The sequence below is a fragment of the Elephantulus edwardii genome, unplaced genomic scaffold (genome assembly GCF_000299155.1).
Source record: "Elephantulus edwardii isolate Elephantulus edwardi_28Jun2011 unplaced genomic scaffold, EleEdw1.0 scaffold00169, whole genome shotgun sequence".
NCBI lineage: Eukaryota > Metazoa > Chordata > Mammalia > Macroscelidea > Macroscelididae > Elephantulus > Elephantulus edwardii.
In genome coordinates, this window is record NW_006399919.1 from 7,382,455 (window position 1) to 7,399,212 (window position 16,758).

The 16,758-nt window shown below is 39.5% G+C and overlaps 1 pseudogene across 1 annotated transcript in view; it reads left to right on the forward strand.

Moving 5' to 3' along the window:
- Positions 1-16,436, forward strand: part of LOC102864377 — a 23,133-nt pseudogene extending 6,697 nt beyond the window's left edge. The window contains exons 2-5 of the transcript XR_438955.1: positions 11,235-11,345; positions 11,706-11,832; positions 13,713-13,800; positions 16,312-16,436. The product of XR_438955.1 is annotated as a selenoprotein T-like (transcript). The remainder of the gene's footprint in view (positions 1-11,234; positions 11,346-11,705; positions 11,833-13,712; positions 13,801-16,311) is intronic.
- The last annotated feature ends 322 nt before the right edge of the window (positions 16,437-16,758 follow it).

Sequence of the window (16,758 nt, forward strand, 5' to 3'; positions counted from 1 at the left end):
TGCGGTTGGGGCAGGATAGAGCAGGGTTTAGAGCTGTTGTGCATAGGGTCGCTATGAGTCGGAAACGACTCGATGGCACATAACAACAAACAATTCTGAATTTGAAAATACTAGGGAGAATGTATTTAGGTGAAGGGGAAGTGATATAGTTGAATGCTTTTAATGAAGACATTTTCTTAAATTGTAACTTGGGTGGAAGTTTACACGTAAAATTAACGTTTAATTCAACCATCGCACATTTATTGCTTTTGGAGTTCTTTTCCAAATCATCCATACATTTTTGTAATACCTTAAAAGACAATGTCCACACTCAGCTCTTCACACTTCCTCCCTGTAATAATTACTTTCATTCCATTCCTCCTTCCTTTTTTGGTTTCTAGTCTTTATCCTTTGGCACACGCTGCACTTTTTTTTTACATGCTGCACTTTTGATCTTACATAGTTGATTATTTTAAGGAGTAAGTGCCTCCCTAGTTTGGGTTTATGAACCTAAATCCCATTCTCATTTTATGCATGCTTACTTCATTTATGTGGTTTAACATGTAGCCATTTCTGAAGTATTCAATCACTTGTGGTTTAAACGGATTGCTGGCTGTAGTCTTTTATAGTTGATATTTATTTGGACAATTGATGTACTAAAAGAAACCAAAAAAACTGCCAAACCCATTGTGGCTGGTGCTCTTTTTCCTTTGGGATGGCTGTTAAGTTCAAACTTAACCACCAACCCGCCCCCCCCCCCCCCCCCCAACGAGTGGTTCTTAAGATTTAAAAACGTTAGCCAAATTTTGATTTTGAGGAAACTAACTTCAAATTATAGTCTGACAAGATAAATTATTTCAAAGACTAATTTTCATTTAAGGGTATAGAAACACTGTTTGCATTTAGAGTTTAAAAAATCAGACAACACTAAGTTGCATGCCAATACTAATTAAAATTTATAAAATGCTGAATTGAAGTCACCTGAGCAATTCTGAATTATGATGTTCTTGTAGATTTAATGTTTACATGTTAAACATAAATTAGAGTCCCTCCTATGCAGGCATTTTGTTTGTTGCTAAGAGTCCAATTGCATGCTCCTCTTCAACTTTACTGGAAGGAGGAGATAGCAGCTTTAAGTCTGGGAATACACAGGTAAAATTAAAAATGGTGTTATTGTGAAGGAAGGTTAGATAATAGGCACAAGGATCATTTCTTTGAGGACATGAACCTTGGCCTGAGATTTAAAGGTTAAGTAAACTTGTTACTTATAAAGTAATAAAAACAGGTGAGAAAGAGCATTGTAGATAATGGATATGTGTGTGGTGGTCTTGTAGTGGGAGAAAGCACAGTTTACTTGAGGTAGAGGCTTTAGACTTCACATAACAAAGAGGGTGGCACAGACCATACAAGGTCTGGTGGGTCATGGGAAGGATTTTGGTCTTTAACCTACAGAGCTGTAGAAAGAAACCTTTGAGTGTTTAATGAAGAATGAGGTGGGATGTGGGGATGATGTGTTCCCATTTACCAGCAGGACTTGAGGACACAGCACTGCTGAAGAAAAAACAACAGACAAAAAAGGCAAAGAAAGAAATCAAGGCACAGGGACCAGGTCGGAAAGACAAGGCCCCTACATTCATTTCTTCTCAGCATATATAGAGAAAACAAGCATTCAGTTACTAACAGAAAAATCCAGACTTCTTGCTACACAACCGTTATCTCAAAGACCGTAAAGTAATATAATTTCTCTGGGACTAGAAAGAGTGCCCTTGGATATCCAGGAACTAGGGCTTGTAATGGTTTACTCAGATATTCCTAAGAAACACACAAAGAGCTTCTCTCTTATGTACTGTGAATTCTCAATGACAATGATTCTGGTAAATCTGTATTTTCTACATGCTCTCAAGGACTTTAGTATCTCATTAAGCCTTCACAGCTGCTCTTCTGGGTCTTATGAGGTCTCATGGAAGCACCCTATTTTGTTGGGACATGTCTGCATGCTTGTCTAGGAATCTGTTTTTACCTCATTTCTCACTGAGAGTTCTCAAAGCAGTACTTCAAAACAGTGACAGTCAACCAAGGCATAGTGGCTTTAGAAACACAGTTTGTTGGAGAAAACATTACTGGGGATAAATATGGGGAAACCATTTAGGGCTCTTCCAGTTGTCTTAGCAAAATAAGGTTGAGGTTGGACTAGAAAGATGATAAAGTAGAAAAGGACAAAGGTGTTGGTGATTGAATAGTTAATTAGAGGAAAGAGGTCTCTTGTGTCAGGCCCAGAGGCCAAGGTCAAAGAGGAGAATAAAGGATTCAAAGATTATCAACATGTCAGAGAAAGTGAACAGCCTCGCCCACCTGGCTAAACCAGAATGGAATGCCCTTCTCTTCCCTCCCTGAAAGACAGTATAAAACCTGCCCAAACCACCTTAGGTCTGTCTCTCTCTCCAGACAAGGAATTGCACCCTGGAGCTCCCTTAATAAAGCTTCTTTAGCTTTCTTCTTTCTCTGGTCCCTTCCTTGAGTCCTTGGCCCTAGTCCAGTGCAATGACCTAACAATATGTACCACTTGGAAGACTATAATGTTGCTATTGAAACTGACACACACCTGATTATTGGCTATTATTATGTGCCCTCAAGTATAATACAATATAATACAATAGCTTTAAAGCCTGCCCTGTCCTGAGCCAGTCTCACTGACTCCACATACCTACTCCCATTGTCCTAGTTACTGTATGAATCCATCTCATCTGGGGTCTTCCTCTCCTATGCTGTCCCTTCACCATTCCTCGCATCATGTCCTTCTCCAACGATTGGTCCCTCTTGGCCACATGCCCAAAGTATGTGAGACAGAACTTCAAAATCCTAACTTCCAAGGAAAAAATTGGTTTCATCCTTTCCAAGACACATTTCTTTTTCTTGGTGGTCATGATATGTTCAAGACTCTTCTCCAGCACTACAACTCAAAGACATCAATTCTTCTATCCGTCTTAGTCATTATTCAGCTCTCTGATGCATAGCAAGTAACTGAAGACCATGGACTGGATCAGGCACACCTTACACCTTAGTCTCTAGACTGACATCGTTGAGTCTCAGTACTCTGGAAAGGTCCCTGACAAAAGATTCATCAAAGGCAATTTGCCTTTTGATTTCCTGACGGTGCCAAAAGTGTTGACTGTGGAGTGGAGCAAGGTGTAACTCTTAGTAACCTTGTTAACCAAGTGTGGAATGATGTGTGTTTTTTTTTTTAGTTATGAAATATAGGAGTAAGTACTATTATAAGGTGATCCAAACATTGATGTAAAGTAGTGTTGTTTCTAGAGAACACCAACAAAAAAGTGATGGCTTCTATGACTACCAGTTTGTCTTCCTGGGTGCTGGATCCCTGCTCAAGGGCCAGGATTCCAAGCAAGGCCAGAGTGAAGTCAGCTCCACTGTCTACCTGGATTCTGAAGAATCACTGCTTAAGACTTCAAAATCCTCATCATTAGACCATAGACACATCATGATAGATGGAGAAAGGATTGAAATTGTCAACTGTTTCATCCTAACTTGGATCCACATTCCCTCGGTACCAGCAATCAGGAAATCAGGAGACATTACTGCATTGGGAAAGTCAGCTGTCAAGAGCCTCTCCAAATTACTTAAGGAGTAGTGATGTCAGTTTGAAGATGGGCGTGTGCCTGCTTTAGGCCATAGGTCTTTTAAGTCTCTTCCTGTGCATGTGAGAGCTGCACAGTGAATAGGGATGACAGAAGAGTTCATTTCTTTGAGCTGTGATCTTGGAGAAGAGTCTTGACTATCCCACAGTCTGCTAAAATAACAAGCATACATATCTTGGAGCCTCCTTGGAGGCAAGGAGGGCGAAGCAAACTCTTATATCACAGACTTTGGGCCTGTTGTTAGGAGGGGGAATTCTTTGGAAAAAGGACATCATGGTTTGGAAAGTCTGGCAAAAGAGACCTTCCTCGAGATGACTTGGAACTGTCTATAGCAGTGGGTTTAGGTATTCCAGTGATGATGAGGATGGCACAGTGAAGACAGGGTCTCAAGGAGTCATGCTGGACATCAGCCTAACAATAACGACATTATGGCTACCCGTAGATTAGATTTTTCTATGTACAATTCTTGACTTACATGGAATTTAAGCCATTTTGTATTTTATTTTAAAACCTTTCTGTAGTGTTTCTTTAGTAATAAAATACTGATTTAATGGCAAAGCTTTTAGGTGTAGGCAAAATGAGTGCAATGGTTTTATATCCTGTTGCCAAGATTAATGTAATTTTGTTATTTTATTATAAATTGTTTTTTACAACATCTTTTTAGGATTTTAACTTTTTTTTAAATTTTACACTTTTCTTTTTGAGGATAAAATAGTAGAGATTTATTTATTAGGAAGTTACATCCCCAAAGGAAGAGGCCGATTCCAAGCTTTCTTGAGCAGTTAATAAAATAGTCCTTCTGGCCTGGCTTCATTGGTCTCCTTATGGGAGTAGGAGGCACCTCCTAGAGCTCTGCACTATTGGTTGCTCTTTTCCTATTATCTTGATTCTCCAGCATGTATTGGCATTTTCCCTTTTCTCGGTAAATTTCTTTCTGGAAATTGGCTAGAGGGTCAACTATCAGTTGTTTGGACTTGACAATGACACAGAAACTCAAAAAGTATTTTGTGTTTTCTTTATGAGGAAGATATTTTAAAAGATACTTTGTTTTTCTCATTTGGATTAGGATTGCTTATGATGATCTCCCAAACCTTGTCAGCCTCCCCAACCCCACCACACACACCCACTCTTCAACATTGTTCTTTTTCAAGACCTACAGTGAGTTCTGGATAACACGCAGTTCTGAGATGAGATATTCAGGAAGAGTGAAGCTTTTGAGATTTTTAGCAGAACTGGGTATACTGTGCTATTTGGTTAAGTCAGATGTTTGGCTCACCCTACAGCAGTATGGGAGATGGCCTTGCCCTCCTACCACAGAGCCACTGGTGGAGTCGACCTGCAGGATTGCAGTACCACTCCTTGTCAGTAGGGCACCAGAGCTCTTACTGTAGATGGTGGGCATATCATTTTAAATTGTTCTATCATTGTGAAAATGGTGGGTGGGTGGGGCAGGATGTCTGGCCTCTAACTTCTAAGGAGGAAGAAAGTCTACATTGGCAGTCCAAGGTCACACAGCCTCTACATTCCAGCTGTTTTTTGTTGTTTTTTTTTAAACCCATTTTGACCTTAAGCATTCCTTTCCTTTACCTTAGTAGACAGAATTTACATAATACAATTAATAAGGTTTATTAGGGAAGTAATAGGATAGTATTTAGAAGATAGGCATTTCAGTACACTTAATTGTGTTTATGCAAAATCTATAGACACCAAGAAGTAGTTAGAAGAGAACAAGGGAACACACAAGATAATTTCAAATCAGGAAAAGTTCCTCAGATACATCCTTTTCCTGGAAGTGTTCTGTCTGTATGCTGAGCAGATAACTCACAAAGCTGAACTATTTTGAAGTAAAGCATGGTGTCCAGATTGGAGGAAGTCATCAACAACCTGCATTATGCAAATGACACAACCTAACTTAAAAAAAAAATCCTCACAACTGCACTAAAAGTCAGTATCATGCTGGAGAAAAGATTGAAATTACTGCTGAGTTCGTTGTATCAGCAGTGAAGAAATCAAGACCTATGTGTTGTTGCCTTGTCAGCACACTGTTTGTCAAGGACTTCTCCATGGTGCTAAAGAGCAAGGAATTCAAAGACTAAGGCACTTGTTGTTTTCATTTGCTTCTGATGCATCTGACGATTGGACAGCGACTAAGGAAGACCTATGACGAATTGATGCCTTTGATTCGTTGTGTTGGCCAAGAGTACTTTATAAACCAGGGACTGACAAAACTAAAAGAGAGCAAATCTTTCTTGAAGGAAGTGCAACCAGCGTGCTCCTTCGAGGCAAGGTTGGCGAGACTTCCTCTTACCTATTTTGGAAAAATTTTCAGAAGGAACCAGTCCTTTGAGAGGCATCAGAATGGGGAAAGTAGAGGGTCAGAGAAAGAGTGGAAGATGTCAGTAAGATGGATTAACACAGTAACTACCACGGTGGGCTCAAGCATGACGGAAATCATGAAGGTGGTGACGGATAGGACAGGGTCAGTCAGATCTGTTGTTCATAGGGTCACTAGGAAATAGTAGTTGACTTGATGGCACAGAACAGCAACAACATAGATGCTTCTTGACCCATGCTAGTGAGCATGTCCAGACCTTCATTTGCTTATTGAGACATTTTCGTTGGTCTCCCCTCAATTCCTGGTACCTTATTTATTTTCCCCCCCTAGTGTTTTCAGTATAGTTTGAACTTTTTCATTATATTTGGCTTTTGGTCATGTGCTGCTTCCTGAAATGGTTCAGTGTTGACCAATTCTTTTTGGTACATAGACATTATGGATTCCTTCCATCCATCTCCTTTTGATGCTTCCTGAAAGTTGGACACTGAATAAGAATGATGGAATCGATGCCTTTGATTTGTAGTTTGGAGAAGTTGTTATTTTCTGTCAAGCTAGAACAAGCTCAGAGCTGACCCTTCAGTGGCGTTTTCAGAAGCAGTAAAATCACAGGGATAATACTGCTCATCTTTCTCCTGCAAAGTAGCTGGTGAACTTGAACCTTTGAGTTGGCAGGACAGTGCCTTATCCACTAGGCCATCAGAACTTCCTTTAAAGACTTCAAAAGCCAGATTCACTGCCTTTGAGTCAACTCCTGTTGACCCTCCATCAAATTTTTGAGGTGGCTTTCTAAATTTTAATGGGAGGAGACTAACCTGTCTTCTACTAATGAGGAGCTAAAATAAAAGTTGTTATGTGCCCTTGAGTCTCTTGCACAACCTTATGTACAATACCTCTGAAGCCTGCTCTGTCCTGTGCCAGCTTTATTGTCTCTGACACACCTACCCTCATTACCCCAGTCACTGAATCAGTCCATCTCATCAGTGACACACCTACCCTCATTACCCCAGTCACTGAATCAGTCCATCTCATCAGTGGTCTTCCTTTCTCTGTCCCTCCACTTTTCCATGCATGATGTCCCTCTCCAAGGACTGTCCCTTCTTGGCAACATGCGCAGAGTATGTCAGCCTCAGAATGTTTGCCTCTAAGGTGCAGCCTGGTTTCACCCTCTTTTGGACGAACCTGTTCTCTTAGCAGTCCATGGTATATTCTGCACACTTATCCAGCACCACAGCTCAAAGGCATCCATTCTCCTGTCATCGATAGACATTGTCCAGCTCTCTGATGCATAGCAAGTAATTGCGAAGACTGTGGCCTGGATTAGGCACACCTTAGTCTCCAGACTGACATTATTCTTCAGTACTCTGAAGAGGTTCCAGTGCAATTCATCTCTTGATTTCCTGGCTGCTGGTACCAAGTCTTGATTGAGGAGCCAAGCAAACTAAAGCTGTTAACAGTTTCAATCTCTCTTCATCATCTGTCGTAACACTGCCTGTTGGCCCAGTGGTGAGAATCTTGGTTTTCTTGATTTTGACCTTCAATCCATATTGAAGACTACAGTCCTTGACCTTATGTAGCAAATACTTCAAGTCCTCCTCAGTTTCAGCAAGCAAGGTTGTGTCATCTGCACAACATAGGTATTCGAGTCTTCTAATCCTGATGCCACATTCCTTCTCATACAACCCAGCCTCCTGGATAATCTGTTCTGCATATAGATTGAAAAAGTATGGAGATAGGATACATCCCTGATGTACATCCTTCCTGATTTTGAACCATGCAGTGTCTCCTTACTCTGTTCTGACGCCTGCCTCCTGGTCCAAATAGAGATTTTACATAAGCACAATCAAATGCTGGGATTCTCATTCTTCTCAGAGTCAGCCACAGTGTGTTGTGATCCACACAAACACCTTTGCATAGTCAGTGAAACACAAACATTCCTCTGGTACTCTGCTTTCAACCAAGATCCATCTAACATTAGCTACAGTATCTTTAGTACTATGACCTATCCTAAACCCAGTCTGCACATCTGGCAGTTCTCTAATGATGTACTGCTCCGGTAATTTTTGGATAATTTTCAGCGGAATCTTGCTTGCATGTGATATTAGTGATATTATTCAATAATTTCCGCACTCTGTCGGGTCACCCTTCTTTATCTCTTCCAGTCAGTTGGCCAGGTGGTTGTACTTTAGATTTCTTGGCACAATTTAGTGAGCACATCCAAGGCAGCATCTGTTTGTTGAAATATGTCAGTTTATATGCTGTCAATTCCTAGGGTCTTGTTTTTTTGCCAATTCTTTTTTTGGGGGGCTGAGTACATTGTACTTTATTGATGGTACATGACAAAATGGGCTAAGTCCCTCCTCTTTCTCAGGGGAATTGGATGGAAACTGTGTCAAGGATCTGAGAGTCTCAATGTGTGGGTGGATCAAGTTGGGGCAAGGACTCTCCAGTAGCTGAGGCTCTCTCCCTCTCCCTCCTCCCTCCTCCATCCTCTCCCCGCTTCTCTCTTTCCCTCTCCCTCCCTCCTAGTGCTATTGCTGTGGCTGATGGTCCAGGGGGCCCATATTCTTTGGGGGCCATGTGAACCATCAGGTCGACCCAGTTGCTGTAGCCAAGCTCATTGTCATACCAGGAAATGAGTTTGACAAAGTGGTCGTTCAGAGCAAAGCCAGCCCTGGCATCAAAGGTGGAAAAGTGAATGTCATTATTTAAGTCACAGGAGACAACTTTATCTTCAGTGTTTCCCAGGATGCCCTTGAGGAGCCCTTCTGATGCCTGCTTTACTACTTTCTTGATGTCATCATATTTGGCAGCTTTCTCCAGATGGCAGGTCAGGTCCACAACTGACACATTGGGGGTGGGGACACGGAAAGCTATGCCAGTAAGTCTCCCATTCATTTCAGGGATGACCTTGCCCACGGCCTTGACAGTGCCAGTAGATGCAGGGATGATGTTCTGGGCAGCTCCATTACCATCATGCCACAGCTTTCCAGAGGGACCATCCACAGTCTTCTAGGTGGCATGGACTGTGGCCATGAGTCCCTCTACAATGCCGAATCCCTCTACAATGGATGACCTTGGCTGGGGGAGCCAAGCAGTTGGTGGAGCAGGAGGCATCGCTGACAATCTTGAGAGAGTTGTCATACTTTTCATGGTTCACGCCCATCACAAACATGGGGGCATCGGCAGAAGGAGCAGAGATGATTACCCATTTGGCACCATCCTTCAAGTGAGACCCAGCCTTCTCCAGGGTTGTGAGGACACCGGTGGACTCCACAACATACTCAGTACTAGCATCACTACACTTGATGTTGGCGGGATCTTGCTCCCGGAAGATAGTGCTAGCTTTCCCACTGATGACCAGCTTCCCATTTTCAGCCTGACAGTGCTGTTGAACTTGCCATGGGTGGAATCATATTGGAACATACAGACCATGTAGTTGAGGTCAATGAAGGGATTATAGATGGCAACAACATCCACATTGCTAGAGTTAAAAGCATCACTGGTGACCAGGTGCCCAATGTGGCCATATCCTTTTATTCCGACCTTCACCATGGTATCTTCAGGATGAGCTGAGGCTGCACGAGATGAGAGGGCAATCTCGATCGACGAGTAGCAGAGAGCCATTTTTTGCCAATTCTTTCAGAGCAGCTTGAACACCTTCCTTCATCATCACAGTCTCTTGCTCATACATTGTTTCATGAAATTCTTTTGTGTCACCTTTTGTGTACCTTTTAGTATTGTGACTCCCTCCATCATCTTTTATTGCTTCATGGACTATATAATATTCTGCCCAAAGCATCCTTAAATATTGCAGCTCTTGGCTTGAATTTGTTCTTCAGTTCCTTCAGTTTAAGAATGAGTGAGTTTGGCCCTTTTGATTTCTAACTCCAGCTCTTTGCACTTTTCATTATAATACTTTGCTTTATCTTTCCGAGCCACCCTTTGAAATTTTCTGTTCAGAAGTACTAAATATTGGGCCAGTTAACTGGGATGCTTTGTGAAACCCTTACCCCAGTCCTCCAAAACAGAAGACCCAAATCTCATGAGGTACCTGGCTGTACATAAGCAGCCTCAGCAAGTTTTGTTGCTGTTAATATATGTATTGTATAGCTTTTGCCCGTTCAGTTTTTTGGTTTTTTTGTTTGTTTGGTTGGTTGTTTTGCTTGCAGATATATAACAGCAGTCACATTAATTGACTGTGCAACTTTTTCCTTGTGCACTGTCAAGTTGGAACCTACTCATGACTGACCCTCCAACTGTGTTTTCCTTGGGGGTAAATCTCACAAAAGGAGATTGATCTTTTACTATGCAGAGCAGATGGTGGATTCAAACCAAATAATTTTGGCTTGATAATGCAGCTGCTTAGCAGTAGGCGGTCACCAGAATGATTTCTGTCACCAGAAACTGAGCTGGCACAGGATAAAGACAGGTTTCAGATTCATTGTTTATAGGGTCTCTCTGAGTCGTGTACTAGACAGCACTTAACAACAAATTGAAACTTAGTATTATAAACAGTAACATCTTCCCCTTCCTATACACTTGGTAACCACTGATAAACATTGCTTCATACATTTGCTTGATTTTGTCTTTTAAATATATGTAATCATGTTTGTTCTTTTGTAATTATATCACTTAGCACGCTCAGTCTTCAAGCTCTGTCCATGTTCTAGCATGTTTCAAGAGTCATTTATTAAGGGGAGCTCTGGTGGCCTAGTGGCAAGAAAACTGCACTGCAGTCCCAGAGGCACACGGTTCGAATCCACCAGATGCTCTGCCAGGGAAGGAGGGGCAATTTCCTCCTGTACCAGTCAGATCTGATTTGAAGGTACATGCATGCAAAAATAATAAAATTAAAAAAAAAAGTCATTTAGTAATGACCAAATAGTATTCATTACATAGGATGGTGGGCATTTAGGTTATTTATATCTTCTGGTTTTTGGGAACAGTGTTGCAACTGACATACATGCAAGTGATATGCATGTTTCTGTTTGGAGTCTCTGCTTTCCAGTTTTTTGCAGGTACATATGTGAAATTACTGTTTTTGCTCTATTTTTAATTATTTTGAGGGAACAACAAACTTAATGCTTAAATGGCAGAAGTAACTTAAGTAAAAATTTCAACTTTTTTGTAGTTTTTAAAGCAGTATTGTCACCTTCAGGAACACTTAATTTTAATATTAATGATGGATTTTAAAGTTTTGTGTAATTAGAAAAAATATAGATGTGTTGTCAGTTTCTTAATGGAAATAACTTCTTTTTCTGCAGTGTTTCCTGAGGGTATAGGCGGGTGTTTGAGGAGTACATGCGGGTTATTAGCCAGCGGTACCCAGACATCCGCATTGAAGGAGAAAATTACCTCCCTCAACCAATATATAGGTAAGCAATCTTCATTAATATAAAAAGAAATTACTAAAAAAAAATAAAAGAAATTACTTTATAAATTGTGATGTGGTTAAATTGACATATCTTAGTTGGTATAATGTCATTATTGGTTTTAATAACATACAGGAAATACCATTTTATAAATAGCACGTTTATTTGACAAAACTATGGAAGATTACTGTCTAACAAGGAAAAATGGAGAAGGATCATTTCAGAGAGATGCCAGTCTGTCTAAAGATTAAGTATCTAGAAAATGCCTGCACTTTACAATTTTATATGAATAGTATAATCTTTAAGTAAACGAGAAACTTAAAGAGTGGTGGGTTATTTTTCTTTTTTTTTTTTCCCCAACAGACACATAGCATCTTTCTTGTCAGTCTTCAAATTAGTATTAATAGGCTTAATAATTGTTGGCAAGGATCCTTTTGCTTTCTTTGGCATGCAAGCTCCTAGCATCTGGCAGTGGGGTCAAGAAAATAAGGTATGTAATTCTGTAACATTGACTTTGAAATTTTAATTTTAGATTGTCATTGAAAATGTTGTAATATCTGTTTTGGTTTTTAATAACTTTACATGACTCCTCTGTTTACATACTTAGGAAACTGGTCTGTAGGGAGTTGTGCTGCTGATCAAAAGGCTGTAATTCTCTGGTTGGTTGAATTCACTAGTAACTAACTATGATGGAGAAAGATGGGCCATCTCCTTCCACGTGATTTATATTCTCAGAAACCTGAAAAAAAAGTCCACTCTGAGTTGTATCAGACTCTATCAGGTTTATATCGCAATGAGAGAGAGAAATGGGTATTAAGAGGTTTATTCATATTTTAAAAAGAAGTTACCACTAACTTGTTTTTTGCCAAATTCCTCTTAAAAAGTTAGTATCATGAAGATCTGGTTTTCAAATTGCCAGAAAGAATATATATATAAATAGAATTAAGAATTGTGGGTTGTTTTGTGGTTTTGTTGTTTGTTGTTGTTTTGATATGTAGGTTGTTGTTGCAAGCACATTTTTCCTAGATCATTTATCTTTCTTAATCACCTTTTCTGTAGATGTTTTCTCTTACCAGACTTGAAGGTAGATAATCACTCTGAAATCAGAGCCCTTAGATGGGGCAGGGAGAAAGAAAGTTCTTATATAATATGAACATTTTAGTTTTTTGGAAGCAGTTTGCTGTGGTTTGTTGCATTTAAACCTTTCTATCCAGCAAAGAGCTTCTAATTTTATTTTTCCTGCAGCCCTGTCAGTGCTGTCACCTGAAGTGTAATGGTCTGGGCAATGGTTCAAGGCTGCAGTTTACTCTGACATGGGAGAGTATAAGGTAGTATAGATTTGCTTTCAAAAAGTAAATGAATAAATTTGTGCTTTGTCTTAGGAGAAAACAGGAAACAGAGGCACAGGGCCATCAGCGTCTCTCTGAAGTGGCCAGAAGTAGTAAGAATAACATAGTCCCTCATTACCTCAGAGCAGAAAACAGATAAAGAGCCCATAGTCCGGTGCCATGGTGCCTCTAGAGCCATAACAGCAGAAGAAGATTTGTTTATTAATTGTGGCTTCACAGACATGCAGTTAGAGTACCAACAGTGATGTTTATTAGGGAAGGAATTTGGAGAGGAGAGGAAGCAGAGAATACCAATCCAAATTCAAGTTTTAGTCCCAAGACCCAGTTCCTCAATTATTCCAGGCTCTAGTTTCAGATCAGCAGTCAAATCCAAATCATCCAAGACTTGCTTCAGCAGTTGTAAGCCAGCTTCTCCTTGAAGCATCTGGCAAGAATAATGAAAACCTTTGACTGTGGCCAGCACAAATACAAGAAGCCTCTGGTCACACCTTGCCACAGTTTCTCAATAGCAATGTCACAGTCTCTCCACCACCATCACCAGGGTCTTACTCGCCTCAAGTTTTGCTGCCCAGTGTGAAAAGCACTCTCTTATCCTAGTCTCGCAGCTGTTGGTGATTTCCAAGACCATACTGATGTGCAAGAGCATTTGTCTGCAGGTAGCTGGATACCAGAGCGGGCTAAATGTAATGGCTAACAAAGGGCAAAGTTTAGGCCAACACCACACTACTGCTCTTTTTCCTCAATTTGATTTGTAAGAAATTGCTTGTAACATGAATAGGTTATGTTGAATATTAGCATTAGTGTATTTACAGTGTTATTTCTTAGTGTATCACTAGTCTCTTGTGAATTCATGCATTCATTATGTTAGAAAAATGATAAAACCAATCTTTTTAAAGTAGATTTTATAAGAACATTTACCAATTAAAGTGAGATTATAGAATACAGAGTTTACTATTACAAATTGCTTTGTTTTGGATACAGTATGACCTTGCCTATTGAGATTAATTTTATTTTCTCTTAGGTCTATGCATGTATGATGGTTTTCTTCTTGAGCAACATGATTGAGAACCAGTGTATGTCCACAGGTGCATTTGAGATAACTTTAAATGGTGGGTTCTTAAAACTTGGCATTTTGTAATAAATTTTAAATGACCTGTAATTAGGGTTTTTTTTTATTCTTCATAAGAGAAGCTTACCTATGTTGTTCTGTGTTCTATCTGTGTAGTCCTCATCTGCTCCTGTGGGTCTGAAATGATATCTGTGTGATTCTTGAATGTACAACTCTAGTCTGTATAAGGCTTTTCTATTAGGTGCTAATAGAATGTTAAACATAACTCTTCCCTAAAGTAAATTCTTAAATCACCTCTAATTCCTACAAATCCTGTTCATTTTGCTTCGTCATTGACCTTTTTGCCCATGTCTGAAATCCTAGGGTAACATCAACCTTTCCCTTAACTTCTTATAGCTAGTGGGTTCTAGTCTTGTCGATTCTGCCTTCTAAATTTTTCAAACTCTACTGGTAAATCTTCAGTGCCACCACTGCAGTTAAAACCAGTTTTCTACCAGTCTAGTCTGTGAACCTGTGATTTGTACTATTATGTAATAGTTTTTAAAATCAAGGCTATTTTGTGATACGTGGAAATCATATAAAAGTAAGATTTCATTCTAAGTTTTCAGTTCGGTGAGATGCATTTTCTTTCTGACCACATAATTTTTTTTTTTAAACAGCAACTCAGTTTATTACATGCAGATTCTTCTGCATTGTTGCTAATTGACCACATAATTTAATGGTGATACATTGTCTCTCTGGTCATATAAGTAAATATGTTATTTCATAAAGCCTGGTGACTTAGTGAGAAGGACTTGAGTTGCAAGCCTGAAAGCATATGGTTCAAATCCAACAGCTGCTGAATAGGAGAAAGATGGACTGTCTCCTTCTGTGCAGTTTACTGTCCAATTTATAGCCCACTGAAGAGTCAGCTGGGAGTTAGTTCTTGCTCCCTGTTACAGAACATAACAACATAAACTATTTTCTTCTAGACTTATACCAAAAAAATTCACCAGCTCTTGTGAACAGGGAGCTCTGGGGCGTTGCATTGCTAACCCAGAGGCAGCAGCTCTGTGGAAGAAAGATGAGTCTCTCTTGGGGTTTATTTATAGCCTCCTGAAAAGTCACTGAAGGGTCAAATAGGAGCTGGTTCAGACTCAAAGGCCATGAGTTTGTTCTGACATTGCAGTGATTTTTTTAATGAGGATTACATCATTTTTAGGTGCTTGATATTCATGAAATGGCTTTATTTAATTTTCAAGATAAAGATCAGAACACTTAATGTAGCCAAAGGCCCCTAGAGATCTAAACTATGGGTTAACAAATTCTCGCCCCTTGGCCATATTTTCAACTGCCTAACTTGTAAACAAAATTTTATTAGAATGCAGTCATGCTCATTTATTTATATAGCCCTGTCTATTGTCAGGCTATACAACAGAGCTGAGTGGCAGTGAGAAGAGATTTCTATATCCTTAAAGCCAAAAATATTTACTATCTAATCCTTTGTAGTTTGCTAATACCTGATCTGGTGACCTAGTAGTTAAGAAGTTTGCGTTGCCAACCTAGAGGTACCTGGTTCAAGTCCACCAATTGCTCCATGGGAGAAGGATGGACAGTCTCCTCTGGTTTGATTAACTGCCTTTGCAGACTTGCCCGAGAGTCAGCTGTTGGTCTGTTCCTGACTCAGTGGTACATAAGGCAATCTCTATTCGCTTGTCCAGACTCCCTCATACAATTCTTCTCTTACATTTCAATTTCTCTTTATCTTGGAATGTGACAAATGCCATTCATACTTCTACTACAGGTTACAAATACCTGTTTGATTTACAGACTGCAGGATTTCAAAACAGTTTTATCACAGACATGAGCTAATAGGCAAAACAGTAACAGTCTGAGTTCTTTACAGTTTGGATAATTTGTCACAGTGTCTGGAATGGAAAAAAATAATCCATAGTAAGCCCTTTCAGGAGCCTGATGTGAGAGATTGGACTATTGACAGATCTCTGGAGAGCTCCACGCATTTGAAGCTGCAGTTCGCTGTTGTCTTTGAGTGGAGCTCTGCCTTTTCATCTCTACTCACTGCTTAGAAACACTCTTTATTATTAAAAAAAACCTACCTTCACTTTGACCCACCCTTTCACTGTCAGTCAGACATTTTCACTTAATCCACGTGCAGCTTTTAAATCATTGAAAAGACCTTTTTCTTGTACTAACATAAGGCAAAATAAGAACCATGTTTAGCTGTACAGAATTACTTGCAAATTATTAAAGACCAGTTAGAAATAGATCTTGTTCATAACCAGGGACTCCTTGAATTCTCAAAGGTTTCTGGCTTTCTATTCTCAGGAACCCCATTACATTTTGATAACTTTAATTTATAGATCTCAATTTAAATGACAGAATTTCTCTGTTGAGTCAGTGTTAGAGACTTACGTGTCATTCTTAAAGTGATCTCCTTGTCTCAGTTACGTATTCTTAGCTTTGTGTAACAACAATAAATATTTATGGAATGAATGTCTTATAGAATCTTATACTTTTCTCTGTGGGTGGGTGATGCCATTTGTTTTTATAGATGTGCCTGTATGGTCTAAGCTGGAATCTGGCCACCTTCCATCCATGCAACAGCTTGTTCAAATTCTTGACAATGAAATGAAGCTCAATGTGCATATGGATTCACTCCCACATCATCGATCATAGCCCCACGTAACAGCACTGGAAACTCTTTTGTAAGTAATTTAAAAAATATTGTTACGTATAGGATTTATTTCATTCTCATCATGATTCAGCTAGAAATTGAATAGCTTTCCAGTATAAGATTTAAGGATGTTTTTCTTCATTAAAATTTATTATTAGCAAATTAAAAGGGTTTAGACTTGCCAAAATAAAGGTAACACTATTTCTATAATTTTATCTTCAAAGTTTAGTAAAAGCCTTTAACTTTTTTTACGGAGAGATACTCTGTATAGATACCCTTTCCTAAACTTGAATTAATTCTAAAGCATATGCAGACTTCTATAGA